At 38.2% G+C, this 24,836-nt stretch overlaps 1 long non-coding RNA gene across 3 annotated transcripts; it reads left to right on the top strand.

Annotated features, from left to right (window-relative positions):
- The first annotated feature begins 2,031 nt into the window (after nt 1-2,031).
- Nucleotides 2,032-24,181, top strand: LOC101098571. Of its 3 annotated transcripts, XR_002745362.2 has the most exons (5): nt 2,032-2,273; nt 3,057-3,175; nt 4,366-4,447; nt 20,947-21,060; nt 22,137-24,181. It is a non-coding gene; the product is annotated as an uncharacterized LOC101098571 (long non-coding RNA). The 3 variants fall into 3 exon arrangements; XR_002144709.2 differs by lacking the exons at nt 20,947-21,060; nt 22,137-24,181 and adding an exon at nt 10,326-12,686 and having other exon boundaries at nt 2,035-2,273; XR_002144708.3 differs by lacking the exons at nt 20,947-21,060; nt 22,137-24,181 and adding an exon at nt 4,545-5,437 and having other exon boundaries at nt 2,036-2,273.
- Nucleotides 24,182-24,836: the final 655 nt, after the last annotated feature.

The following is a 24,836-nucleotide window of genomic DNA, read 5'->3' as shown; positions in this document are numbered from 1 at the left end:
TTACGTGGAAAAAAACAACCAAACCAAAAAGCTTTTGCCAAATTATGATCACTAAGATGCTGATTTAAACAACAACAAAAAAAGAGGTTTTGTTTAAATAGCTATCCTTTCTATATACTTTGGCCCTAAAATTCTACTTCTAAGAATTTTTCCTAAGAAAATAAACACAAATGTGCTCCAAATTCTAAGTTGGTAAAAAATTTTTAACACACATTAAAATAAAGGGCTGGTTAGAAATATCATGATATATGCATATGTACAATGGAATAAAATGCGGCCATTAAAAGTATGATATTGAAATTTTTAATTTAGTCTCTGCATACTTATCTAATTCTTAACTGTGGGCCAAATCCTGACCAGTCACTGGCATACAGCAATATCTGCTTTCAGGAACCTCACACTCTAGCAGTAACAAAAGTAGAAATGATTATATATACTGGAGATGAGTGAGGACATACATTAACTGAAAAAGGCCAGATTAAAGGACTATACTTTTGATTTCCTTAAATATATGTTTACATACACTTTTATATGTATACATATTTACTCACACATTTTTATATATATGCATTTGCACCTGTTAGTTATTGCTGCCTAAGAAATCATCAAAAACAACAGTCATTAATAATCATCACGCATTTGTGCATCACTGTAGGCTTGTAAATTGGCTGGAACAGCTCTGCTCCACATGTTTCTCATCCTCTTTAGAACAGCGGGCTAGCCTGAACATGTTCTTTTTATGGTAGTGACAGAGGTACAAGGGAGAGAACAGAAATAAAGACAACCTCTTTAGGTCCAGGCATAAGAACATATAATGGAAAATATTGAAAAACCCCAAGATACCTAAGCACTAACACTAGTTATCTGAATTTTAATTTCCTCTGTTTATTTTTTCTGGAGTGACAACAACAACATACTTTTCATGATCAACTCCCAACAAAAACTTAACTTTAAATATTTTACCAAGCTGAATTTTCACAGACTTCCTTTTTTTTTTTTTGCCCCTCTTTTATAATTATCTATATAGAAAAGAGAACAACTGGAGAAAGAAGACCTAATACTTTATGATGTCCATCCACAGATCAATAGATCATAATGATAATTACCTAATCCATTACCTGGCCTGACTTTGAATGTAAACTCTGTACCACTGATAAACTTAAAGTAACAGAGACTTATGAAGCTAATATCATGCCTGCTTACTTATTTACTTTCTTCATTTAAAAAAACCAAACACGTGCATTTCAGTTGGCTTACAAAGATAACAGTGTCCTTACATTTACTTTATTTACACGTCCACACTATTTTGATATGGAAGGAAACCAGATAACACCTTGAGATGCTATTATTGCTTCTAAAGGATGTGTGGTCCTTCATCTCACAGCATTCCCCACAATGGCACATAAAAGAAATACTTCATGTCTCATCTCCATTTTTGGCTCTCTGTGCTCATGTTAAGTGGGTGTTTTTTTCTTGTCCTATTGACTGGTTTAGAAAGCCTTTATTTCCAACCCCCCTTTTTTGGTGCCATGATTACATTGAATGGTTGATGTTTCTTGTGAATCATTCCACCAATTAGGCTAAAATATTAAAAGACAAGTAACTTGAGAAGGAAACTCGCATTTCTATAGCACTTTGCAGCAGATGTATCCTATTTACTGCTTTATTTTATTGCTTAATGACTGGATCTGAAGTAATTGCACCATTTGACAGATATTTATTTGTAAAATGTGATTCATTCAGTCAGACACTTTTAGAATGATTTTCATGCCAAGTGTTAAAATTGTGTAGGCTCGAGTAGCTCTTTCAAAAGATGCAAACACGCATGTAAATTCCATGCATCAAACACATCTACTTTCGGCCCTTTTTATTACAGAAATATTCCAGTTGACAAAGAGTGCTAGTGAATAGACGGCAGGGACTTCTGGACTTTAATCAACCACAATCACTGGCAGAGTTCAGAATTAATTTCCTAACCATGAATCACCTGCAGACAATGAATCACGTTCTAGAGAATTTTGCCAAGCAAAACAAGCCATCATGCCCTGTACAACTTTTGAGGACAGGGCCATGGAAACTTATTTGACTAGCATAGTTGAAATAATGAAAAGAAAAGAGTACTAGAGAATAGTGGAACAAGCTATCAAATAGCGTCTGGTGACTTTCAGCTTCACAAAGACAGGGGAATCAAGAGTTCAGCATGAAAACATTCTCTGAAATGGTCTACTCATTGGTTGGATTTTCTTCTTAAATTGTAGCTAATGAGAATCAAGGTAAGAATTCTTTGTTAATATTTTTTTTGGTTATGAAACATTCTACACATCATAGCACAAACGCTAGAACATTTCCACCCAGTCTTTAACCAAAGAATTAGAAACTTTTTCTCTGATTTCTGGTTCATACACAGTCTCTCTATGAAAGGAGAGTAACAGGGGGAATTAAATATACAGATAACTCAGATGAAAAAACACTTTTGAATGAAATAGCCAAGTCACTTATGTACCTAAATTATTGGTGTGATTGCCTCTGTTTTCCATTTTCTCTTCCAGAGAAACAAACATAGAACCTACAATTTTATTTGTTTCTAGGCATTATTAAAAAACTGGGATAAATTGTAGTTGCAAGACATGCCACAAACTATTTAGCATTTTATATAATATCGTCAAAATGGAATTGATTGTTTAAAAGGAAATATTTTTATTATCAAATTTAAACAAAGTTAATCTCAAGCTATATCAACAAGTAAACAATATACAATAGTAAAAAATAAAATGGCCAACACGAGATATTTGATATGCATGCCATTACAAAGAAATCATGCATGCCATTGCAAAGAAGATAAAGAATAAATAGGAAATTATTATCTAGAAAGAATAGTAAGTAATAAGCTTACTATAAGAATAAGAATATACAATAAGAATATACAATAAGAATGTGTGAACACGATAGACAAATATCAAAAACTCAAAGACTGGACAACATCCATGTTCATAAACTGGTTTGGATTTTTTTATTGATTGATAGATTATTAACATCAAATAAATTTGCCTTTATAGATTCATCCAATTTTGGCATATGAGGGGGAAAAAAAGAAGCAAGATTCATGTCATATGGCACAGAATGAAATAATTTTCCAGACGGGCAATCAATATTTCATTTTAGACCATGAAAACAGGTAAATCGAACTATAAAGTATCCATTGTCAGCCACTTTAGCCAGGTGAATGGAACACATTAACCATTATTATTAAGTGAAGCTAGCTGGAATTTTCATCTTTGACTTGTGTACCATTCTCTGTTTTTCACAGTGTGTTGCTTTCAGACTTTCTAATCATTCCCTCTCACTTACTGATTGCCTTGGCACCTGGGCTTACAATTCTCTTCCTTTCCAAGGGTTCTGTTATCATCCTGAGTGCCTGGAAAGACTGTGTTCAACCCAGAGAAACCCTTAGCTCTCTGTATGTTGGCCTCATCTCCAGTAACTTACTTTTTTGTGCAGTGCCCTCAGGCTCCCACCACCAAGTTGGGGTTTTTTAATATATATATATATATATATATATATATATATATATATATATATATAATTTTAATGTTCATTTATTTTTGAGAGAGAGACAGAGCATGAGCAGGGGAGGGGCAGAGAGAGAGGGAGACACAGAATCCGAAACAGGCTCCAGGTTCTGAGCTGTCAGCACAGAGCCTGACGCAGGGCTCAAACTCAGGACCTGTCAGATCATAACCTGAGCCAAAGTCGGATGCTTAACCGACCGAGCCACCCAGGTGCCCCTTAATATATATTTTTTAATTTTACTTATTTATTTTGAAAGAGAAAGAGAGGGAGAGAGGGAGAGGGTCAGAAAGAGAGGGAGAGAGAGAGAGAATCCTAAGCAGGTTCCACACTGTCAGTGTGTGTGTGTGTGTGTGTGTGTGTGTGTGTGTGTGTGTGTATTTTAGGCACCCACCACTGAGTTGTAAACGTGGAACCTTAATTTTTACCTGAAACTACTCCAGCTCTTAAATTGTAAATTTGCACTACATAATTATTTAACCAAGAATTCTTATTTCTGTCTGTTGTTTAATTATTTCTAATATTTTAATCTTTAGTCTCGTGGTATAGCCATTAAATAGTTTTGAGAGCACTCTTGGTACCTTATATTGTTCTCAACACTGGATTTCCTTGGGGAAAGCAAGAAGTCAAAAGATGCCTGCTGTCATGAAGCTTACACTCAAAACCCTTAACCCTGCTTCATTCTCTTGATCAGTTCTCCCACATCCCCCTTTCCTACACAGCTTAAGTCCCACGATCCATCATTTCAACTACTCTGTTTTTAATATCCTAACTTATTTTTCCATCATCTACTGGCAGAAGCCCAAGCCTAGGAGACTCCAGCCACCTCCCTTCTCAGCGTATTTACATCAGTGGCTGACCATACATCGGAGGAAATCAGGTAACTGCAGATAAATGTCACAATAAATTCATGGTCTCCCCAACAGCAAGGGGGCCCTCACCACTTCTAAGAAATCCCTTTTTCTATGTTTCCTCAGCTCTTTTTCAAGATCCTTTGGTACTTATTTCAAACAAACAAGCAAGTGTAATAATGCTGGCATCCAGGACAAGCAGTTTCAAAGGCACCCTGAAAACAACTCTGAATTCATGTTGTGACTAACAGATCAGGGTGATGATTATCAACACAGGACATCTGAAAGCATCCTTCTTTAACCAGTCAGGCCTCAGGTATTGAGGCAAGTAGAAATGTTCTGGGCCTTGGCTGAGGTGGACCAACCGTATCTTTGCCTTGCTGTTCAACATTTTGTTGGGCCTAACTTTAAAATTCAGCTTACGATCAGCAAGAATAGTGAAAGGAGGAAGCTTCCCAGTTTTAGGCACCGAAAAAAAAATTGCTGCCTGACCAGCCGTTGTAGCAAAAGGCGATTAAGGGTTTTCCAAAACTTAGTGGGGCCTTAGACAGTTATTAGACATTTTTTGGCTTTGGTTTTCTGTAAAATGTACATAGTAGACCAATTTAAGAGGCTTGTTGTGAGAAATGAATGGAAGAATATGTGTAGAGTTCAGGATATTACCTGGTCCCTCTTAAGCCCTGAGATAAATATTAGCTATTAGTTGCTGATCCCATTCCCATCTATAATTGTGGCTCCACCTCTCTTCTTACTACCACACCAAATTTCTGTCAAATCCTGCCAGTGTTTGTAATCTCCATTTCTTCATCTCTCTGCCGTCTCTTCATACCCACAATTTCTTTGGACCTGTCCTCATTGAGGTCATCAGTGGCCTTCTTGATACTAAATCCCCAGAATTCTCCCTCCGGGCTTTTGGGTTTTTTTTGTTTTGTTCTGTTTTTTGTGTTTTTGTTTTTATGTTTATGTTTGAGAGAGACAGCGCACCAGCAGGGGAGGGGCAGAAGAGGGAGACACAGAATCTGAAGCAGGCTCCAGGCTCTGAGCTGTCAGCACAGAGCCTGACGTGAAGCTCCAAGCTAGGAGATCACGGCCTGAGCTGAAGTCAGATGCATAACCGACCGAGCCACCCAGGCCCCTACTTTGTTGATCTCTTAGCATCACTTGACACTTGACCGCTCTCTTCCCACTATTTATGAAGAGGCACACCCCTTGATTTCCTCTAATTTTTTCAGTTACATTTATAATCCTCTTTTTCATGATTCTAGTCTGCCTACTTTTTCAATATTGGTGTTCTGCAAGATTCTATCACAGGGTCTTTCTTTCCTCATTCTACATGCTTTTCCCTGGTATATCTAATGTTGTCTCACAAGATTTCCATCTCTATTCTTTAGCGTGAAGACTAAGCTATTGCAAAAAAAAAAAAAAGTGATGTAAAGAATGAGGTTTACCTCGCTCTCACCTAAGAGTCAAGGTGTACGTGATCCAGGACGGCAGCAACTTTGCCCTACACAGTCACTTGGAGACCCAGCTTCTCTTATCCTGCTATTCTGAATCTCAGCACCATCTGGCTAGTCATTGTCTGCTGTCTGAAGCTAGGTTTCTACTAAGTTTAGGGTCTTCAGGAAAGAGAAAGGAAACAAGGAAGGTCAGGGGCATGAACTACTCTATAAACAAATGGCATGAAGTTGCATACATTGCATCTATTCACATTTCCCTGGCAAGAATGTGGTCAAATGGGCACACAACTCCATGGTGACAGCTGGGAAATGTGGACTTTAATTGGGCATAACATCAGGGAAAATGGGGCGTGGAGGGATAGATTTTAATGAACAACTGGAAGTCTCCACCACACTATCTACAAGCCAATCACTAGAAATTCTGTGCTTCAGTGCCTTTCCTTAGCTTCAGATTCAAACATCTAACTGCTTACTGGACAAATCCACTTCAATTTCCTCTTACACTTTAAATGCAGTGAGTTCCAAATAGAATTTATATCTTCTACGTCTCGTAATCCCCAAACTCCATTTCAGTGAAAACCAAAGCCATTTCTCCTCTCTTGTTTCCTATCACAGCTGTAGAAATATCATGGTTTTTATCACCTTAGTAATGACTGTGCATTATCCTTCATTCTTTCTCTATCACTCTTGACCTCTGCCCTATATCAAATCTATCCCAGTGGCTTAGTGATGCTCTTTAAATATCTCTCAGATCCTCAGATCACTGCTCTTCTACTACCTTGAGTATGTCCCCGGGCTTCATTATCACCCCACTTAAAATTAAAAATATTCTTTATGTTTCTGAATGGATCTGATTCCTCAGTTTAGGAGATCAGATAAAGATATTAGGTTATCTAATCTGTTTTGTACAGTGGTATGCAAGAATTTGGAAAGTGGAGATTTATTTAAAATCTTATCTGAGTCTCACACCTGAATCGAGACACTGTGAGCTCCACTAATGAGAATGTGGATGGTGAGGGAATCTTATATTCTCCACAATGAAGTCCAACTGATCTTTCTAAAATATAAATCTAATCTTACTATATATGTTAGTTTTCACTTGCTTCCCATTGACATTAGAATAGGATCCAAATTCTTAGCCTGGCTTAGGAGTCATAGATCTCTAATTTTTACTTCCTCTTGCCATGCCCCATGCTGAACTTTTGACTCTAGACATACATAATCTCTTCTGTTTCTTGCACACACCATTTCTCCCTTATCTTGAGGCTTTGCGTATAACATTCTACTTGGCTGGAACTGTCTTCCTTAACCTCTGGCCCTTTACTTGATTAATTTCTAGTCATCTCTCAGATAGCAGCTTGATTATCATGTCTTCCAGGTAGTCGTAGGACCTTCTCTTGCCGATGGGATTCGATGCCTTCTGCTATTTGCTCCTTTAGGAGCTGGTGTTTACCCTCTATTACACTTATAAGACTTCGTTATAGTCGTTTTTTTATATTATCTATTTCCCCATTAAAAATGTAAACTCTGTGATGGCAGAGACCATTCTGTTGCATCTGTAGAACTTGGGTCCAGTTAAGAATGCAATAGATGCTCATAAATACTTATTAAATATTCATTTGATGTTTGGATATATGAATAGTTTGGAATGAGAGTAAAAGCACTTTTACAAAAGTATTTAGTGGCAATTCAGAGTTCTTGGCACAATTATAATTAGGATGAATAGATTAATGTTATTCACTAGAGCACATTTTTATTTAGAAGAAAAATTTAATAACACTTTGAGAGTAATGAACGAAAATAAATGATGCCAGGCCAGACATGGAAATGTCTGAGTTCTTATTTCCCTTCCTTGTCTGATTCTTCTTGTACACACCACATACATAGGGCTCTTGCTTTCACCCCTCAATATGGTTCCTTGAGGCCTACTTGGTGAGAGTGACAAGGAGGCAGTGAGTACAGAGACACTAACCTATCAGATGGTCTGACTTTCCATTATGATTCCAACCTCCCTCATGAACGCTTATCTCAGGAAACTGTACTCAGCCATTCTGGCAATCAATCGTGAAGTGTGTCACCAGTGATTACTGATAATAAAATACCAATGCTTCTTAGTTCTTTTTATTTTTTATTTTTTTTTTCAACGTTTTTATTTATTTTTGGGACAGAGAGAGACAGAGCATGAACGGGGGAGGGGCAGAGAGAGAGGGAGACACAGAATCGGAAACAGGCTCCAGGCTCCGAGCCATCAGCCCAGAGCCTGACGCGGGGCTCGAACTCACGGACCGCGAGATCGTGACCTGGCTGAAGTCTGACGCTTAACCGACTGCGCCACCCAGGCGCCCCTATTTTTTTTATTAATTAAAGTAGGTTCAATGCCATCTGTATTATAGCATCGTTCTTTCCATTTTCTTAATCATTTTTCATTCTGGTGATTTTTTTTTCTTTTTTTAGTAGAAAAGAAATGATATAGTCTACACCAGAGCTGACATTAACAGCTGGATATGCATGTGATAGATCATCTAGTTACCTGGTTTTAAAAATGGAAGGATGGCTTTCTCTTTCAAGTAAATATGTGCACATTTATACAGAGAATGTGGAATCATCAGATATGAGTTAAACAAGAGCAAGCTAAATTTAACACTATCAAGCTAGATGAGGGCAAAAGGGAGACTGTAGCCTCAGAGAAAGACTCAGGACTGAGCAAAGGGTGGTATTGTTAGAAGAGAAGGATGGAGTTGTCCTTCTGAAAGCCCGTGGGTCCTAAGGAGCTGCATTGAACTCCTTCAGTCAGGAAGAAGCAGCAATTCCACCAGTGGATTCCAGCACATGGAAGTCCCAGGTAAGCATCTGTTACCTATAAGAAAAGATCTGAACTTTTTGCAAAGGCATCTAGGGGCTTGACTGCCCACCTATCAGTAACATACTAGTTGTTTAGAATTTTGTTTCTAAAACTGATCAGTTACATTTCAAACATAACATTTAGTTCTCCATTCAACTGCTGCTATGTTGCTATAGCCAGCTTGTAATTTCAGGCCTCCAGTCTTAAATTAATTTAGGGCACAATTTATGTCCTAAGAGAAAAAGGGTCATTACAAAATGGAATTTGCACAAAGACAGGAGGTTCCAAAGAGAAACTGTCTCAAGGGCCCCTGCCAGCACAGCAAGTGTATATCTAAGAGAAAGGGGAAAAAGAGGCTGCCGTCCTTTAGAGTACCTCTAGCAACTTCATAGAAGCCTCATAGTCTACCTTGACCTGTTCTAGCACCTGATCCTACCAGACATCCCCTGTGGCTTTGCAGCTGGAGACATCTGGAACACAGTCAGGGAGATCTGGTTACACTGGAGGTTGCAAAAGTGTGTGGCATGATAACTACTCTAGAGATTTGATGAAGAAAATTCTCAGTAGTCATGCAGTAACGCGATCAGGTCATGCAGACCCGAACACAGACACAGGCTCTTTCTTAATTGCATTATTCTTGTCTTTGGTTCATTTGCTATGTTTGTTATTGTTCTTCTTGCTCTTATTTGTTCGTTTTGTTCTTTTGGAAAGCGAATACTTTAAAAAATATGTTGGTGAGTTACGCACACTTGAAGAAAAACTTCAGAGGACCTCGTGTAATGTCTGAAAGAGCTCTAAGTCTCATTGTTTTTAAAATTTTAAACCTCAGACTTGCTGTCAATGAAGAATCTCTAGTCCATGAATGCAGCAAGCAACTGTTTCTCATGTTCCTTCACCTCTTCCTCAAATTATGTGTGAAACGATAGCATTGTAGAGCTGGCTACTCCCCAGTGAATCCTATGCTGTCCTAAAGATCATTTTCTACCACCCTGAAGGTTTAACTACAACTACATTTAATTGGCACTGGTGGGCAATTCATCGGGGGCGTTGTGGTGTGACTGTTCAGGAAATATCTGCCTGCTGTAATGCTGGCAAGCTTATTCCTACAAAATCTCACAAGATCACTTGTCGAAACATTTTGTGCTGCAATGTTGATGATATGCCCAGTTCAATCAATCAATCAACAAATATTTATGTTAAATGCCTGTTCTATCACCACTGCTAAGCTGAAACTCCTGCCCTGTTGACCAGTGTGCCCATGGAAATGGTATTCAGGCAAAGGTCAGGGTGATCTTTTTCTGACCCCAGAGGACGCATGCTGTTTCTAAGAGTTGTTTCTAACTCTTCCCAAATGGAAAAACCAATTAATTCACCAACAAATAGTTCCAGTTATGTGTGCCCACATTCTTCAGTAGGCTTATATTTTCTTCTGGTGTGGTGAAACTCTCAAACCAAGGTCACTCCCTTCTCTCTTTCCTTCCCTCTTTCAATAGCAGTTTGTTACAGTGGCGCCTAACATTTCTATAGAATTGTGTAGTTAACAAAGTATTTTTATTCTTAACCTTGCCAACAATACTGAGAGGGTGCCGTTTTTGTCCTCTTTTACAGCTGAAGAATGAAGAGGTTTGGATTTGTCTAACGTCATGGCCAATAGGGAGCATGGGAGCATTCCCTAACTCCAAAGTGACTTTCCCCCAGAACCCCATTTCTCTCTGCCACGTATAAGGCACTGTAATAAGTGAAGGAGTTTAGGAATAGGAGTAACAATATTAATAAAATAGTTTTTAACCTCAGAAATGTAATATCAAAGGTAACCCAGTGATTTTGTCTCCCTCTACAACAGAACTAAGAGCCTGTGCATTTCAGAATGCTGGCTTCATATCCAAATAGAGGATGACCCTAGTCTTTGGGTCTTCCATAGTTGCCTGGCTTCACACGAATCCCACTCGTGTAACTCTAGCTGGGGACGGATCCAAACTACATTTCTCAGAGCGATGCTTCTCAACAGCTGCTCATCTAGCTGTACCGAAATGCAGTGTCTGTTTCTTCACCTCTCCCCTGCCCCGGCTGTACAATCATTGCAGTGTGGCTGTTGGCCTGGACCTATCATGCCAGTCAAACAGTGCGTGGTAAGGTCATGATCGAACTTCACGTCACTCAACTCAAAGACATTTTTTTCTCCATCTTTGACTTGTCGAGAGGCATAACAGCACAACGGCAAACAAAGTATGGAACTTTAAAGTCATACTGCCTTGGTTTGACTGCTAACTCCTCTATTTACTAGTTGTATAATCTCAAGCAAGGGACTAACCTCTCTGTGCTTCACTTTCTTCATCTATAAAATAGTACACCATAGTACAGGTGTCAAGATTCAAGGAGTTGGTATATAAAAAACCGTGAGAAAATGTCTGATGCATATTAAATGCTACAGATGTTAGTTGTTATTATTTATTGCTACCTAAGCTGCTTGACACGTTAACCGTTTTTTTCTTCTTTAGCCCTAATCTTCCATTGATCTCTGTGGCGCCATGTTCTCATGATTTTACTCTATCCTCTCCAATAATTTTTCTTACTCACCTGTGTAGACTCTTTCTTTTTTTATTTTTTACTTAACAAAGAGCTGTTTAATTTCTTCAAGTTTCACTTATTCTGTCCATCCGTTTTTATTAGTTTTCTATCCTCAGAAATCTCATCAAAATTCACACGTTAGAATACCAAGTGAATATATATTATTCAAATGTATATGCATGACAGATTCTCCCCTAAATTCTCAACTGACATACCTACCTACCTTCCTGCCATCTCTAGATGTTTATCTCATGTACAACTTAAACTCGGTATTTCTACCCAAATTGGTCACATTCTGGCATTCTGGTATTAATAAATATAACCAGAAGTCAATGTGTTATTGAAGTTAGCTGCCAAGAAATCGTCCAGAGCACTCTGTCACCCTCACCTCTAATAACCAATCCATTGTTAATTAAGGCTTAAAGCTTATGTATCCTTTGATTTAGATATTTCTCACAGCCCATCAATGCTACTACCGATTCTCACCTGGACTATTGCAATAGATTTCAAAGTGTTCTCTTTTCATTTCTTGGACCCCTGTCTCTCCACTTTCCACACATAAAGTAAAACAGTCTTTTCAAACACGAGGAGATCCTCACATTATCTGCTTAGAGCATCTTGATATCTTTCTTATACTTTTGTAATAAAGGCAAACTTACCCTTTCACTGAGCCCACAAAACCATATCTCAACACCTTTAAGTATCTCACCCTTCCTCCTCTTTCTTACTGCTAAGTAACTGACTATTGTTTCATTTCATTAACAGCTTCCTGCTCCCTCTCACTGCAGGGCCTTTGCACACACTGGTCCTTCTGCTCTTTCTCTCCTCTTGGCCTCATTAGTGTCTATTCACCTTGACATCTTGGCTGTATCATCGCATTCTCAAGGAAACCTTTTCTAATCCTCTTGATTGGATAAACTTCATATTTCTTTGCTCTGTAGGATTTATCATGGTTGTGTTTTTGCATTCCTTCATGGATTATGTCTGTCTCATACAGTAGACTGTAAACTCAATGAAACGATGCCTTTGGGGGGAGGTGGCTATTATTTATATTCCTAGGACCTGATTCAGAGATGTTGCTCCAATATATATTGGTTGAAGTAACATAACCCTGGCCGCTCTGAACGCAGCTCTGTTCCTATAGCATCATGTCTGGAAGAGCGTGGACCTCATTTTACAGAAGAATTAGCCACATGAATATAGTATACGTCAGAGACACTGCAGGTTTGGGACCAGACCACCACAATAAAGTAAATATTGCAATAAAGTGAGCCAGATGATTTCTCCGGTTTCCAGTGCATACCAAAGTTACGTTTAAACTACACTGTAATCTATTAAGTATATGATAGCATTAGTTATTAAAACAAAGGCCATACCTTCGTTTAAAAATACTTTATTGCTGAAAAAAAAAATTCTAGGCCTCATCTAAGCTTTCAGTGAGCCATAATCTTTTTCCTGGTGGAGGGTTTTGCCTTGACGTTGATCACAGCTGACTGGTCAGGGTGGTGGTTGCATCTAAATGGCATTTAGAATGGTGAATCCTTTCTAAAAACTTTTCATTTTACTTTTCCTAGATCCATCAGAGGTATCACTATCCATGACAGTTATAGCCTTATGAAATGTATTTCTTAAATAATAAGTCTTGAAAGTCAAAATCAGCCCTTGATACATGGGTTATAGAATGGATATTGTGTTAGCAGGCATGAAAACAAGGTTAATCTCATTGTACATCTCCATCAGAGCTCTTAGATGACCAGGTGCATTGTCAGTGAGTGGTAATATTTTGAAAGGAATCTTTTTTTCTGAGCAGTAAGTATCAACAGTGGGCTTAAAATATTCAGTAAGCCATGTTGTATAAAGAGACATGCTGTCACCCAGGCTTTGTTGTTCCATTTATGGAACATAGGCAAAGTAGATTTAGCATAATAATTCCTAAGGGTCCTAGGATTTCCAGAATGCTCAATGACAGTTGGTTGCAACTTAAAGTCACCAGCTGCATTAGCCCCTAACAAGATAGTCAACCTGTCCTTTGAAGCTATGAAACCAGGCATTAATTCTCTCTAGCTATGAAAGTCCTAGATGGCATCTTCTCCCAGTATAAGGCTGTTTCATCTACATTGAAAATCTGTTGTTTAGTACAGCCACCTTCATAAATTATCTTAGCTAGATCTCCTGGATAATTTGCGGTAGTTTCTGCATCAGCACTTGCGTCACTATGCATTTTTATGTTACGGAGACACCTTCTTTCCTTAAACTTCATGAACCAAACTCTGCTAGCTTCAGATTTTTCTTGTGTAGCTTCTTTACCTCTTAGGCTTCATAGAATTGAGGAAGGTTAGGGTCTTGCTCTAAATTAGGCTTTGACTGAAAGGAACATGGCGGTTTGTTTGATCTTCTATCCAGACCATTCAAACTTCCTCTCTATCAACAATAAGGCTGTTTTGTTTTCTCATCATTTGTGCATCACTGCTTAATTCCCTTTAAGATTTTTTTCCTTTGTAGGAGCACCTGGGTGACTCAGTCGGTTAAGCGTCTGACTCTCAGTTTCAGTTCAGGTCATGATCTCTTGGTTTCATGAATTCGAGCCCCACGTCAGGCTCTGTGCTGACAGTGCAGAGCTTGCTTGAGATTCTCTCTTTCCCTCTCTCTCTACCCGTCCCCTGCTCAAGCTGTCTCTCAACATAAATAAACAAAACTGAAAAAAATATTTAAAAAAAAGAATTTTTCCTTTGCATTCACATGTTGGCTGTTCGATGCAAGGGCTTAGCTCTCAGCCTGTCTCGGCTTTTGACATGCCTTCCTCATTAAGTCCAACCATTTCTAGCTTTTGATTTAAATTGAGAGTCATGAAACTCTGCCTTCTGCTTGAACACTTAGAGGTTATTGTAGGATTAAGTGGTCTAATGTCAATATTGTTGTGTCTCAGGGAATAGGGAGGTCTGAGCAGAGGGAGAGAGATGAGGGAACGGCCGGTTGGTGGAGCAATGAGGACACACACAACATTTATGGGTGAAGTTTGCTTATTTTGTAGGGGGGCAGTTCGTGGCACCCAAACAATTACAATAGTAAGATTAAAGATCACTAATCATGGATCGCCATAAAAATATCATAATAATGGAAAAGTTGGGAACATTGGAAAATAACCAAAATGTGACAAGGATACAAAATGAGCAAATGCTGTTGGAAAAATGGTGCCCATTGACTTACTAGACATAAGGTTGCCACCAACCTCTAATTTGTAAAAAAACACAGTATCTGTGAAGCACAATAAAATGAAGTATGCCTATATACATATGCTAATTATGGCAGAGTAGATACTCATTGCACTTAAAACCTGCTCCATTTGCATAGATGTGGTCCCAGGGATTGAGGCCAAATGAAGTTGAGTTTTATTAGGCAACATCTTAACTTGTTGACTGACACTCAGGCCTGTACGAATAAAGCATTTCAATTAATTTTGTCTTTTTTTTTTGTTTAATGTTTGCTTATCTATTTTGAGAGAGAAAGAAAGAGAGAGAGAGAGAGAGAGAGAGAGTGTGTGTGTGTGTGTGTGTGAGCAGGGAGAGGGACAGAGAGAGGGACAAAGAGAAATCCCAAGCAGGCTCTGTGCTGTCAGTGCAGAGCTCAACATGGGGCTCTAACCCACAAACAGTGAAATCATGACCTCAGATGAAATCAAGAGTCAGACGCTCAGCCAACTGAGCCACCCCAGTGCCCCCATTTTGTCTTCTTAAGATCTCTGAAGCTGAAATTGTGGGTCCTTGTCTACTCGTGGGCAGTATCACATGACCAAAATGTCACAGAATAATTTTAGTGTTTAGCTGTATCTTATTTGTGCTCTAATGGTTAGCCAGCTTTAAGTTATTCCCCCCACCCCTAAAAAAGAACTATTTTATATTATAATGACTGAACGTAGGCCCTACTGATATTCCCAAGCCATAGTAAGGGAAGGAGCTGGGAATTGCATTATTTTACTTTCAGAAGGGCCAGAACTACGTCAAATTTTAGCTTTTTGGTGACTTCACAGATGAATAACCATGTGGCTGCTTTCACAAAAATCAGAAGAAGTTTGCAGGCCTTTCCTATTCTGCAGCCCCATGCCTGTCAATGTTTAGTAGTAAAATAATTATTTTGCAACCTCGATGTTCAAATGTCAGAGACTCCAAATTGATTACACAAACAGCATTTGATGACTCTGCTTGATAATTTATTAACAATTAACATTGTAAGATCTGTTTAAAAAAAAATCTGGACAGTTCATTTGAATGGCCACAAGAGAGCAGTAAGAAATTAAAGCTGAGGAAGATGAGTCACAATCACTCTTCATGTATTAGGAAGAACTGAAACAGAGAGCTACTTTTATTCGTTCTTAAGCTTGGAAGTATGGTTTAGACTTTCTCATTTTTTAAGCCCGTTAGAAAGGACAGCGTCCATAGCATTGGTAACTGAACTAAAAAGTACCTTGAATTAGGGCTTTTAAGAATCTCAAGTTTATATGTAAAAATAGGAAAAAAAAAAAGTACTTTGGGCAAAGGTACATCTTGAACAGTCATCTGGCCCATCCTTTCGCGTTGTGCAAGCCAGATCGAAAGGTATGAAACCCATTTGCAAAGTCCCACAGAAGAGGATCCTGGCGTCCTGTTCTAGAAGATGGCCAACTCTTTAAAACGTTAATTACTGGAAAATAATTTTTATGAGTCATCCACCTCTCTTCTGTTGTAATTTAGCTACTATTTCAAATAACATTTTGGAGACCTTGGCTCTTTCCCTAAGGTCCATTCTATTTCTTTATGTGTCCCCACCCTTCTTTGCCCATAGAAACTTGTGTCATTTTTTACTTAAAATTTCAGGTCCTGTGAATTTATAAAATGAATTTAAAAAGCATTATTAACAAAATGACCAGCAATAACCCCAATATATAAGATGCTATGAAGAATCGGTCTGCAAAAGAGATTGATGGCCAGTAAAAAAAATAGTCAAAGGGCATGATTAGGCAATTGACAAAAGTAGAGTGTCAGCCAATAAACACGCAAAAAAATTGTTCATGCTTAACAGTAAATAAAGAAATGCAAATTAAAATGAGGTACTTTTATATTACTAGATAAGCCCAGATTAAAAAGAATTACAATGTCCAGTGTTAACAAGAGAGAAAAGCCATTTGTAAACACTAGAACAGTTTTCATGAGGACAGTCTGAAAATATATATCAACAAAATTTTAACTATGAATTTCCTTTGACCTAGAAATTTCACTGTTAAGAATTAATCCTATGGAAACAATCAGACAAATAGAAGTATACGTTTTAGTAGTAAAAAAGAATTGGGAAAATAAAGATTTAAGTAGTTCCAAAGGGAGAATTGGTTACATAAATTATAGTGTATCCATTCAAACGGATTATTATGTAAATCATTAAAATTACGACAAATCTATATTTATTGGTATTGAAAGTCTGAGGTGTATTTTAAGTTAAAATGAGCTTGAAAATATCATAGCATGATTTCATTTAAAAACGAATTGGGAATGACTACATAAATCTGGATGATATACCCCCAAAAACAATGATCTCTGAGTAATAAACTCACAGACTATTTTTTCTTTCTTCCATAGAACTTCTATAGAGGCTGCTTTTGCATTTATTTGTTTTTAATCAGTTAATATATATTACTAATAAAATCAGTAAAAAAAAATAAAATAAAAATAAAAAACATATAAAGCTACTACTATATTGGAGCAAAACCCTTAGGAAACTCAGAATTTGGTTTGGTGAATTTGTAACAAGTTTGAAGTTTACTCTCCACAGAACAAGTTGCAATGAAAACACAACCTAACAAAAAAATATCTACGATTATCTATATTTTCTTAATAATATGAAAGAAAAATACTTAACAACAAGCTCCCAGAGTATAGGCAGGTTGTGTCTATATGCTGCTAATACAACCAGGTGAAAACTAAAAAAAAAAAAAAAAAAAAAAAAAAAAAAAAAAAGCATTCAAATAATTCACTTCATAACATAAATAACCTTGCTTTCAGGAGGAAAAAACAAAACAAAACAAAAACAAAAATAAAAAACAAAAAAAAAAACCCTCCTCACCCATTTTTTCCCTCTCTTTCCCATAAACAAGCCAGTAGCCTGACATCCAAACCATTTTTTCTAGACGTTCTAACTGATCATAGTGTCACTATTGATTTTTTAGGCCCATATTATTTTATAATTAATATCAGGAAAAGCTTTCAAAGGAGTTTTTGCTGAAGATAGCTTCTGTATAGCTGAAGGGGTCCTATGTAAAGACACCTCTCCCTTTACTGCAGACTTGGAAAAGAATGCTGTGTTTCCTGCTCTAAGCGACTCCCAGTTCTTTATTTTTGACCCTGTTCAAATTACCTCCATGACTTTTAAAACTATCAGCTACTGAATATCTCCTATGAACCTAGTACTAGATTAGATCTCAAAACAAACTGCAAAATAAATATTATCCTCAAAAGACAGCAAGCAGGCTCACAGAGGCTCAGTGCCCTGCCCTGAATGGCACAGACTAGGACGGTAACCCCTGTGCTCTGCCGGCCCCAGAGCGCTTTGCCCTTTTTTTTTTCCTTTCCTTATTCTTTTTATTTTCCACATGGAAGAAGCCCCTTTTCCCAATTGCTTGCTTTTTTCTTCACAGCATTTCCTTAGCCATTCCAAGCCCATTTTCCTCCTACCATTGAACCCTTCCAGATGCACAAAAAAAAAAGAAAAACGAAAGTCTACAAGGAGCATTTGAAGATTAACATTTCAATGTTTTGTCATTTTCTCCCTGCTTATACTTGCTTGGAATTGAGAGTTGGGCTGCAGTGAATCGCCCTGAATCGCCCTGAGGTGTTTGCCCACTTGCCCTACTTCATGGTTCTCATTGGGGAAATGAGAACAGGCACCTTTGCCACTCCTGTTGGTTGGTTGCAACATCACTTCCCCTTAAAAATGCATTTTATCAGGCTGCCTGGGTGGCTCCTTCAGTCAAGTGTCCAAGTCTTGGTTTCTGCTCAGGTCATGATACAACAGTTTTGTAAGTTCAAGCCCCAAACCCGGCTCTGCGCTGACAGTGCTGAGCCTGCTTGGAATTCTCTCTCTCATTCTCTCTGCCTTTCCCCGACTTATGCTGTCTCTGTCTCTCTCAAAATAAACAAACTTTTTTTAAAAAATGCATTTTATCCTCCCTAAAAAAAGAAAACAAAACTGTGTCATGAAGATGAGAAAGAGAAAAGGAAGTTAAGCGCCTCTGCTTTATCCATCACATCTGAAAATAAGTCTTTAGCTGCCAATCAAATTGTGTTTGATAGGCAGAGCTTTTAAATATCCTCAGCGGTGCAGCTCATGGGATGGCTTAGAAGAGAGGCATTGAAGATCTGGGTGCACGACAGAGAAAGCATTGCCATAAACGATGAGTATATGCATGGGTCATTTCCAGCCTTCCTTCTGGCTACTTTTTTTATTAAATTTTTTTTTCAACGTTCATTTATTTTTGGGACAGAGAGAGACAGAGCATGAACGGGGGAGGGGCAGAGAGAGAGGGAGACACAGAATCAGAAACAGGCTCCAGGCTCCGAGCCATCAGCCCAGAGCCTGACGCGGGGCTCGAACTCCCGGACCGCGAGATCGTGACCTGGCTGAAGTCGGATGCTTAACCGACTGCGCCACCCAGGCGCCCCCCTTCTGGCTACTTTTGAAAAGGAATGACATCACCATTTCCCGGCCTTTGCTCTCTTTGGTGAAGAGGTTTCTTGAAGTTCTGAGATCTCCCGATTTTTACCACAATCTCTCCCCCACGCCTCTCTTTCCATTCCCAAGGCTTTTGTTTGTGGATGCTTTTAAATAACATGTTGAAAAAAAAAGAAAATAAATTTAAACTTAAAAAAAATCCAAAGGGAACAAAATAGCAAAAAACATTTAAAAAGGGAATGGACAGGAAGGTAGGGGAGGGAGGGGCAGGGGGAGAGAGGGGAGAGATTAGAATCACAGGTACTTCCTTTACTACTGGCTCACCAGAGCTTTGGGTGAGTCACCTAACTTTAATCCTGTTTAAAAAAGGAGATGTAAGAACACTTCCTTAAAGAAATTCTATATAAGCAGATACAGTAATATGTAAAACCTCACTGAAAGATGTTCCTATAAAAACTCCCATCATAGAGATTTAAGGTATTAACATTAAAACAGGAGGAATGTCACTAATTTTAGTTGCTTTATGTTTAGAAAATGGTTTTTTTAGTAGCGTTAATATGTTATGTGGCAATGTGAGGTTGCTCAACTTAATTAAAATAAAATGTCAGATTCCAGTTCTACTAACATTCACAAAGTACCTAGCATGTGTTAGGTTCTCTCTCTAGGGGCTACTAGAAACTAAATGAATTCAGGATAATGAAAACTAGTGAGTGTAGGACCCTGACAAGAATTAAGACAACTGTAGAAATGAGGAATGAAAAGATGAGCTCTTAGTTATACTAGAGTATAACTAGAGTTAGACTCTGAAACCAGTCTTGAGCTTTTTCTGGTTAGTGGACTTGGATAAACTCAGTGATCGGTCTTTTGTCTATCCACCCAACAACAAGGATACTGAGAATAAGATAAAGTCCCTTTTCTCTGGAAGCACATATGCCTGCATAGGAAGACAAAAAATAAACTAGTAAGTCAATGAAGCAACAAATAATATTAAAGTGTAGTGAGTGCTGTGAAGGAAATAAAATAGGTAGTTGAAAGAGAATCCCTCGGAGAATTCTTTAGATCAGGAGGCCCAGGAAGAGTTGTCTGAATTGAGTGACAAGATGGGTCAGCGGAGACCTAATGGTTGAATGAGAAGGAGTCAGCAGTGTGATGAGGCAGGAAAACAGGCTCTCAAGAAGAGGGAACGGCCAGTTCAGAGGCTTCAAGGCAGAACCAGGAAGAAAGCCATTGTGCACGATATGCAGTGTGCAAAGAGAAGGACAGTGGTAAGAATTGAGGTCAAGAAAATGGTACAGCCCAGATCATGTCAAGCATTTGAATACACAAAAAGGAGTTTGGAAGTTGATCAGCGTGCAGTGAGAAGTCATTGGAGGATTCTAGCAAGAGAGAGAAACAACCTTATTTATTTCACCTTGTTTTTTATTAGAGGGAGAGATAGAGGGTGAGCCAGGGAGGGGCAAGGCAGAGAGAGAGGGTGAGAGAGAGAATCTTCAGCAGGCTCCAAGCCCATTATGGAGCTGGACTCAGAGCTCGATCCCAGGACCGTGAGATCATGACTTGAGCTGAAATCAAGAGTCGGACGCTTAACTGACTGAGCCACTCACACACCCCGACATTCATTTTTGAAAGAAAATCCAGTCTACTCTGTGAGGGAAGGAATGTAGGGGAGCGAGAATGGAAGGCAGGAAAACTGTGTAAGTCAGCTTACATGCTAAGGCAAACTTACGTAAGAAGCTGTGTGAGTCATGTGAGCAAAGACGGTTCCGTGGACCAGATTCATTATATGATATTGCATAGGACTGGAGGTTTGTAAGGTCTTTGGCAGTGTTCCTCTGAACGATAATCACGTTGTCTCACGAACTGAACTTGTGGTGACAGTCACAATTAAAGCCCAAAACAGATGAGCCACAACTCTCTACTAGGAAAAACACTTTTGTTTTGAGTGTATTATGGTCCTCTTCTCCAGCTTGAGAGCATTGTACCAGAACTCAGAATGTGGATAATACGCTGTCTTCAGTTTCCTCACTGTGACCCCCTTGGATTCGCAATCTCCCCAACCATCGCAGGCAAAGAAGAGAAGGTAGGGTCAATAAGTTGCTCATGTTAACACGGAAAATGAGGGGTAAAACTGCTAGCAGAACACAGGTACTAAGTCTGGGCTTCAGTAAGGCTGTAATCAGAACCACATTGCATTGTAACAGGAAATCTGGGCTTCTAAGAACTGCAGAGTGGAGACTTACCAACTGACCTAATCGTGCAAAGAAAATGTCAAAACGCAATAACAGATTTTCATACTCTTGTCTGCCATCAGAGCAGAGGATGGGGCCCCTGCCCAGCATAGATCACGAAGTACACAAATATCCAGGTTCCATGTTTCAGTAAAGAGTTTTGTTTCAATGTGCCAGATATTGTTAAAAACACAAAGAACCTTGTTCATAAACACCAGGCTGTCTCCTGATCCAAAAGCCCGTGTTTATTTGTGTGGTCATTGGCCTACATATTTTAAGAATCATGTAAATAATAAAGTCAAACTACTTTATTTGGTAAGAGTGAAATTGATGGCCCAATAATCAGACACATTCGTGGGCTGTTGTATCTGCACATATGCGATTGATGAGAAATAGTGACTGTATACATGTGAGAGAATTTATAAAAACATACTTCAAAATTTACAACTTCCTTTAGGGGAAACAAAAGCTTTTCTCCTCTTTGCTTCATGAACGCAATGAGAAAATAGAAATTAAAAAAAATAACTATAATGGCTATCCATTAGCTATATCTCCAAGTTAAAAGAAACACAACAGTTTAAGACCTGGAATAGAAAAATCTTTCTAATCGTTAAATATAGTCGGCATAATTGAATGATTTCTCACTTCTTAAGTTAGAGGGGAAAAAGTAAGTAAGTCTGCTTCTGAGAACGAGGAAGTGGCCCTCATCCCCCCTACTTAAACCCTAACCAGAAAGAAAATTAAAGTTGGAAACGTCTTCCCTCACACTGAAATAAAGTGCCCCATCATAACTAGTGTTTCAAATATGTAAATGTTTCCTTGAAATGCTCTCACATCTGTTGTAGACCAACAAACGATTCTTTTTGAAACCAAACATTTGACCAAGTAACGATTTTTTTTTTGTATGTCCCTGCTCTTCTGTCTGTAGAAACCTGTAACCTCAGAATGCTGCTCACCACAGATGGGGGAGCCCAATCTAACGTTATCACCCGCTGTCAGCCAATTTTTTTAAAGTGCTAATAGAAAAATTGACATTCACTTTTTAAAAGCTGTACGTGCATTTTTCAGCCCATTTTTACATACTTTTTTTTTCTCAGATCAAGCCAGAGATCATTTGAAATTAGCATGTAAATAACTCAAAATCATTTTCTGATTTTTGGCAAAGCAGAGCTGGTCATTTGCCGATCTTTGTGCCTATGTCTGGAAGGCAGACTTTTCACTTTTGCACCCGAGTTGACAACTCCAGTTTGATCAGAGCACACTTCTTCTCAGATCCTGCGTGAGACTTCACCACAGAGCTCACCAGACAGCTGTTGCAGAGAGATGAAAGCTAGTCAGGAAGATGAAACCGCCTGGATCTTCCTGGCCCACGTGCAAATGGAAGTGGGGTTTGCATGGGATAGCGAATGTACAAGGCAGCTTCTGTCGATCTCCGTCACAGCACACGCTCTCCGTAAACTGCCAGAGACGGAGCTGAGAGAGAACCCCCAGGACTGAGATATATGGAAGGTCAGAAAACCTGGACGTGGTAAAAAGAAAAACAAAAAAGAAGTAAAGCTAGTTCATTGGTGTTGTGCACATATTATCTACATAGGCTAGTTAATGCAGAGCCGGTCATTATCAAGATGATCAAAATGGAAATGCAAAGCACCCAATGAAGTCAGGATCAAATCCGCATCCCCCCCACCCACCATGCTTTCACTGCCAAGTCACGTGTTGCATTATGGCTTTTGTCTATGAACTACAACTTGCAGGGGGGCAGTTGGCATTGTTTTAAATTGTAATTTTATGGGAGAGCTGATTAATGGAAGTCATAGATCGGATGAAATGTCTGGCTTTGATTTGAATCAAGCACACAGAGATTCGTTTTGGGGTATCAGAACTAATAACAAGTAAAAGCAGGAAATGATACCTACGATAATTAAAAGGGAAAAAAAAGGAAAAAATTGCAACTTCAGGTGTGTATGTGGAGTTTTGTTTCAAATAATTCTTATTTGCAATCTTATGAGTGAACATAGCTCAGGATAAAACAAGGCCAATATCTGAGCTTTAGCTAGCAATGTGAATTAAGAAATCTATCTAACTCTTGATATTACTACTTAAAATATTATAATTCATTTTAGTGTTCAACAATATAAATTATTCTAGTCCGTTTAAAATCTTTTAAAAACCTCAAAATATACTGCTTATAACCTCAGGATTTAAATAGGGTCAGACATATGCACTGGTAGGAAGAGAGATTAATTTACAAATTTGAAATTTTTCATTGAGTTATATGAAATAAGTAAGTAGTTCTTTCCTGAATGTTAAAGATGACCAATGCCCCTGCCCAACCCAGACCCACTTAATTACAGGGTCAACATCATCATCACTTAAGGAAAATATTTAACATAAATAATCTTAAAATATTAGTATAAAAGTAACTTTCAAGAATGTATTGTTTAATCTATGATATTACAGACTTATTTCCATAAAGCATTTAGCTCACTATGATCCATTATTTTACTGGAGATATTAGGGTTATTTAGATTCATCTATATCTAAATCCAGTAAATATATTTATAAATATGATCTTTATGTTGGTCCAGGGAGCTAGAACATGAGTTTCTTGCCATGCAAAGGGGGCTGGAGGAAAACCAATTTACATAAATTGAAGACGAATGGTTCCACTTATATAGTTATCAATTGTCTTCTCTCCAAATGAGATCTAAAAGAACATCCTGTTTTACTTCAATGTTTAGCCTCAAACAGTTTTGATTGCTTTCCTTTTTCCATTGCTATGTTCACACTCCTAATTTGAAAAATAAATAATTTGCTTCTACATCATTGTTCAATCTTAGAGTTGTGAATGACCTACCCAGATAATAAGTGGTTTTTCCGTTACTGTCGAGCCTCTCCAATGACCCTTATCCTAAACCTATGTCAAGATAAGTAGGGCATTTGTGAAATAAACAATGTGGAAAAAACCAGGAACGATAACTTGCCTTATTTTTATATTTATGCTGTGAAAGAGGGATTTACTGTCCGAAAAGGTTTGGCCAAGGTTTGGATTTACTTTTGAAAATACGGCATCATGTTTTAGAGTAGATTCTGTAAGCAGAATGGTGTTTCTTACTACTGCATCGTACCGTCTGCGAGAACTAGAAAGGATTCTTTATATTTGCTGTTTGTGTGTTTTAGGTCTTCTAAATTTTCTTTCTCAAACCAGTGGAAACATACAAATGTTGCATTGTAAATCCACACAATGGTGTGAGCTAACCTGAAATAATATGACTGTTGTTGACTCTAACTTAAAAAAAAAAAAAAATTCCCCCAGCAGCTGCTTCTGACTTCAGTTTTGAAACATTATTTCCATGCACATCCCTGAATTATTTAGAACTCCTTAGTTTTTTGCTCTCCTCTTCTCTTGCTGGTTGTAAGGCTGATTTTGAACCATTGTCCTGAGAACGATAAAGCACGTACAAGATCGAATTTCACGTAAGCCTCCTATTTATATAAATAGAATTTATTGCTTTTACTTTTCAGATTGACTTAGTCCTTCAGTAAAGTGAACACATCGTTCATTAGAGAGTTAATATAAACCAATGTGCAATGAGAGTTTAGGTAGGTACAGTATCTAGAAATATAA

The sequence above is a fragment of the Felis catus genome, chromosome C2 (genome assembly GCF_018350175.1).
Source record: "Felis catus isolate Fca126 chromosome C2, F.catus_Fca126_mat1.0, whole genome shotgun sequence".
Taxonomy (NCBI): Eukaryota; Metazoa; Chordata; class Mammalia; order Carnivora; family Felidae; genus Felis; species Felis catus.
The sequence above is the reverse complement of the archived record's forward strand: the minus strand, read 5'-3'. Positions and strand labels throughout refer to the sequence as shown.